Source organism: Phytophthora infestans, genomic scaffold (genome assembly GCF_000142945.1).
Source record: "Phytophthora infestans T30-4 supercont1.12 genomic scaffold, whole genome shotgun sequence".
Taxonomy (NCBI): domain Eukaryota; phylum Oomycota; class Peronosporomycetes; order Peronosporales; family Peronosporaceae; genus Phytophthora; species Phytophthora infestans.
Window position 1 is genome coordinate 3,189,654 of NW_003303747.1, and position 6,017 is coordinate 3,195,670.

The following is a 6,017-nucleotide window of genomic DNA, read 5'->3' on the forward strand; positions in this document are numbered from 1 at the left end:
GAGCCTGGTGGTGTCAACACCGGTCGAGCAGCTCGAGCGCGTCAATGCGTTTGATGTGTACGAGCAGGGGCTCATCGCGCATGTGCGGGAGAACCTGCAGGCTCCGGCGGCGGAAGCAAATCCACCTCACCCGAAGCTAATACGGCTGAAGATTAAGCCGTATAAAGGAAAGGAAGGCGAGAACCTTCACTTCTGGGTCCGAGAAGTAGAGCTCGCGATGGACGCGGCTCTGATCTCGACCGAGCAACTGCGTGTTGCTTTTGCACTCTCCAACCTTAGCGACCGTGCTAAGAGTTGGGTGTACACACGGGAAGCAACATCCCCTGGATGTTTCACATCCTGGGCTCAGCTGTGTGAACAGCTCCGAGCAGCGTTCCTCCCGGCGAACTACGAGTACCGCCAGCGTTCGCGCTTCCTCTCGTGTAAGCAAGGGAGGCGCGAACTGCACGAGTATGTGCAAGAGATACGGGAGCTCACGGCGTCCCTAGTGGGAATCCCACTCATCGAACACATCAAGATGACTGTGCTCATGGACGGCCTTCGAGTGGGCCCCGCACGCACTCAGCTGTTCCGGGTGCAGTCAAGCACCCTTGAAGAGGCGGTTCAAGTGGCTCTTCAAGAAGAGTACAGCCATCACCAGGCGCGTACGCCGGCCTCAGCATGGCCTGGGAGTTCCTTGTCGACTCCCGGTCGAACAAGCTCCAACGGACCAGTTCCCATGGAACTCAGGTCCGCCGAACAGCGTGACATCCGCTGCTTCGGCTGCGGGAAGATGGGCTACTGCAAGCGCGACTATCCCGCGAAGCCCGTCCTCAAGGGTCGCTGGCAGAAGCCAGGATCCCGAGGACAGGGGAACGCTGGGAACCAGTAGGGGTTGGGCGCCCTACTGGGGAAGAACTAAGTCTTCGAGATGGGTGCGCGGGTGGCGCGTACCACGAGACTTAGCCCCTGAGAGTCTTCGCACTCTCGAATCGGCGAAGAGCAGCGGCGGGTTGCTCGTAGTACACGGATGTGTACGGGGATACGATCATCCCTTAATAATCTTGATCGATTTTGGGGCGTCGAAGCATTTCGCACGCCGCCAGACGATTGCTCGTAATAGCAACAAGTTGTCCGATTCTTTGAGAGAAAGCAAGGGCAACGGGACGGTGTCAGTGCGACTGGCCGACGGGAAGGTCGTCACTGTCCCCAACGTCAAGTGAATCTGTCCGTCAAGTTTGAAGACTTTGACAGCCTCGAACAGTTCACTGTTCTCGATATGGATCCATATGATATGATCCTGGGCATGCCCTGGCTGGAGAAGCACGAACCCTGGATCGACTGGCGAGGCAAAGCAATTGGTGCCAGCCGCCCTGCGCAGTCCGACAGAGCATTGGTGAGTCATGTTCCCACCTCTGTCAGGACCCGGGGCGCCCGCAAGGGCTGCCAGGGAACTAAAGCATCCGGCCAATGCTTGGGAGTCGTCGACGTAAATGGCGACTCCGAGGACGTTTTGATGGTGGCAGCGCCCAGAAGAGGCGCTGGCCAAGTGGGTAATTTTGGTCCACAGGCGGATAACTTAGCTCCGCAGACAGCTGCAGCTGTCACGAACACTGAGAACAGCGTGTTCAGAGTGGGTAACAGTGTTCCACTCACGGTCGCCCAGACCTTAACTGAAGAGGAAGGCGTCGAGCACGCTTCCTGTGTGGGTAACACAGTGCCACACGCGGTCGCCCAGACCTTAACTGAAGAGGAAGGCGTCGAACACGCTTCCTGTGTGGGTACCACGGTACCACACGAGGCCACGAGTGCCTCGGATGTCGTAGCGCCGACATCCCTAGACGTGGACAGCAAAGCTCGACGTCACGGTCGCCGTCGTCAACGACGCCGCCGCCGCCTCAAGTCGGATCCGAACTTCGTTCCGATCGACGTCGCTTCAAGCGACTCGGAGTCCAGGGCCCGGGCTCCTCCGACAAGGCCGATGGAAGAATGCTCATCACATCTTTGATGGCGAGACCGGTTTACCCGTCAAGGCATCTGGTGTCCACTTGGAATCGTTGCTAGAGGTTGCAGAGATACTGAACCTCGAGGAAATGACGGCTGAGACTTTCCTGGCCAGCCCCACGGCTGGAGGGATTGCTGAGATGGTGCTCATGAGACCTGAGACCACTCGGGAGGAGCTGAACGCCTCCTCTGTCTTGGACGAGAACGTCCTGGAAGACCTAAACAAGCAGCGTCAGACGTGCTTGGGCTCTGAGATCCTTAAGAACCCCCAGGATCCGGTGTATCCTTTGGTGACGGAGTATGCGGACGTGGTGAACAAACACCCACCGACCCAACTCCCACCGGATCGAGGAGTACGGCATGAGATCGATATCGTGCCTGGCACAACGTATTGTGTCACGAGGCAATGGCCTCTCCCGCGCGAACAGTGCGAGGTCATTGATGCCTTCTTCGCCGCGAAAGCGAAGGCAGGCATGGTGCGGGAGTCGAAATCCCCGCACTCGACACCGACTTTCTGCGTTCGGAAGCTGAGCGGAAAGTGGCGTCTAGTTCATGCTTACAACAAGCTGAACAACGCGACGGTGCCGGCCCAAACACCAATCCCACGAAAGGATGTGTTGTTAAACAACATGGCCGGGAGCGTACTGTACAGTGCGCTGGATTTGGTAGACGGATACTACCAGATCCTGATACGAGAGAGTGACATTCCGCTCACCGCGGTGAGCGCTCCAAGCGGCATGCTTTGAGAGTGGCACGTCATGTCGCAGGGCTTGTCTAATACCCCGGCGACGTTCAACCGCATGGTGACGCAAATGTTCCGGCCACTACGTGCCTTCGTACAGACGTACTTCGACGGCAACTTCGTCCATAGCCGTCCCGAGGGAGGCAAGACGGCCATGGAGGTGCATCTGGGGCACCTCCGTCGAGTGTTGGACGTGCTGCGAGCGAAAAGGCGCTACGCCAACATCGACAAGTGCGTTTTCGCGTCACCAGAGATTAAGGTCCTCGGTTGCTTCGTAAGCAACGTGGGCGTTCGGGCTGACCCAGACAAGGTCAAGGCCATAGCAGCATGGCCGACGCCCCGATCCCAGAAGGATCTTCGAAAGTGGTTGGGCTTGGCCAACTACCTTCACAAGTACAGCGCAGGGTACGCGGGCTTCGCTAAGCCCTTGTCGAGCCCCCTTGAGAAGGGCGTCAACTGGAGCTGGGAGCACCAGGTTGCTTTTGACAGCATCAAGGCCAGTCTCCAAGAGGCCCCTGTCCTGGCCCTGCCGGACGAGACGAAGCCTTTTAGCGTCGTCTGCGATGTCTCCGACTACGCCATCGGGTGTGCACTGCTGCAGGCCGACACGGCTGGACACGAACGAGTCATCTCGTTCCAGTCCAGGCAGCTCAAAGCCGCCGAACGGAACTACCCTGTCCACGACAAGGATCTCCTGGCAATGAAGTATGCCCTTGTGAGGTTTCGGGTTCACCTTCTAGGCTCACGGCCTTTTGTGATGTACACAGACCACGCATCCTTTAGGACGGCCACAAATTCGCCTCACCTCTCCCAACGGATGGCGAGGTGGCTGTCCTTCTTCGCGGAGTACAACGTCCGCGTCGAGTACAAGCCGGGCAAGCTCAACGTGCTTGCGGACGCCCTCTCTCGGCGTCCTGACTACGAGCTGGCTCACATCACACGGGTGACAACGGATCTATATGATCGGATTCGCATGGCGTATCGAGACGATGAGAAGGTCGCGCCTATAGTCAAGTTCCTCACGGCAGGAACGAGCGCGAAGTCCGACTAGCTTTCGTCGCGACAGCGCTCCCGTCTCCACCGATATGAGTTGAAGGATGGACTCCTCTATTACCGGCTGGAGCCCAATGAATCTCCACGGGTGGTCGTACCCAACGACGAGGATATGAAGTTTAATATCCTCGCGGAGGCGCACGACGCGCCCTCCAGCGGCCACTTCGGCCGCGAGAAGACCTTTCTGTCGGTCTCTCAGTCCTTCTGGTGGACCCACATGTACAAGTGGGTCGCCCGGTACGTTAAGACATGCGAAACATGTCAGCGGGTCAAACCCGCAGGGCACTCTTCGGCTCCACTACAGAGCCTGCCCACTGTTGGAAGTCGATGGGTCTTGACTTCATCTTTGGGCTTCCCGCCGACGGACACGGCAACACCGGAATTTTGGTGTTCGTGTGTCGGCTGAGCAAAATGTTACATCTTGCTCCGGTTCCCGTCACTGTTACGGGCGAACAAACCGCAAGGTTGTTCGTCGATGGCGTGTTCCGCTATCACGGTCTCCCGGAGACGATTGTCTCGGACCGAGACCCGCGGTTCACTGCTGCGTTTTGGAAAACGCTGTTTCCTTTACTGGGAACTTGTCTGCAGATGTCCACTGCGGACCATCCGCAGACAGACGGCCAGACAGAGCGCGGCAATCGAGTGCTCGAGGACACTCTGCGCAGTGTGTGCGCGGCAGCACCACGTACGTGGTCGACGCAGCTTCCAGTTGCTGAGTTTGCGCTCAACAACGCGGTGCACGCGTCCACGGGGCTCACGTCGTTCTACTTGAACGGCTTCCGTCACCCCAGAGTGCCTCTCACGCTTCGAGGAGACACTGACACCTCTATTCTATATGGGGGAGAGGCTCGGAAAGCCCTTTCCTCCCAGGTCTCGGATGTGAGACCAGTTTCGCTGCGGAAACAGGTGGAATACTTTATGGATACCAAGCTGAGCGTTGTCAGCAGGGTCCGCGATGCCATGGCAGCGGCCCAAGATAAACAAAAGGAGTACTCAGACAAACATGGATGAGGAAACTTAAGTATATTTGAGGTTGGGGACTTAGTGTTGCTAGACACGAGGAACCTACCTCTTGACACTGTCAGCTCTGTCGGCAGCAACAAGCTGAAGCACCGCTTCATCGGACCATTTGCAGTCCTGACCAGACATGGTGCGTCGTACACCATCGACCTGCCAAAGTCAATGACGACGCACCCGACGTTCTATGTTGGACGTCTTAAGCGGTACTTTGATCCACAGGGGGTTGCTGACTCGCAGACCCACCTTGGCCCAGCTCCTCAAAGCGAGGGCGGGCCACAGACGTCGACGAAGGCGTCGGAGCAGGCACCCAAGCCTCGGTCGGAACGGCAAGGCTGCGGTCAAGACCGTACCCCGGAGGGGCTCCATACGAACGGACCCCGGCGCCATACGCCGAGTACACTGAGTACGCACCATACGCGTACGTCTGGGAGTGCGCCGCAGGCGGCTCCGGACGTGGCAACAGAGCCTCGATCCGTCGGATCATGCGAAAGGCCTCGTCCAGATCGGACGAAGAGACCCGGCGACCCACCCACAGGTGCAGGCTCGCGACCTCTCGCTCCAACAGGTCCAGGTGGTCCGCAAGGCGAGCGAGCTCGCCCTGATTCCCGGCCTGGACGGCAGCATCACCGCCAGTCCCAAGGCCAAGTGCAATCCCAAGCACGAGGACACGTTAACGGAGGCGGTCAACCTCAGGGCCCTGTGTCGGACCCGCAGTCGGAGCACTCGGACGAGAGTGGCTTTCGGGAGGCGCCGAGTACTCGTACGCGTACGAGGGCACCTCCGCCCCTGCTTGACCGGAATGGAGAAGCCCACTTTCACGTGGAGCGGATCCTCCAGGAGCAACGGCGTCGCGGTAAGCGACAGCTCCTCGTGAAGTGAAGGGGTTATGCCCACTCCGAGAACTCGTGGGAGCCGATTGAACGGCTCCTGATTGACTGCCCGAAGGCTGTCGTAATCTGGGAACAGAAGCGGCGGCAGCTTCATAAGTAGTCCGGGGCTTCTTGCCCGAACGGGGTACGGACGATGAATATATTCCGTACCCGCACTCATCGTGAGCGCTAGAAGCCGCGCGCTTCAGGATGTCCCTTGGCAGCATGCGCTTGCTGATCAAGTGGGCAAACCTCACACGAAGATCACGCTGGTCCAGGATGCGGGACAGCAGCTGATCTTCATGGAGTTCCCGTAACTCCGTGGGTGAGTACTTAAGAGACTCCACCCA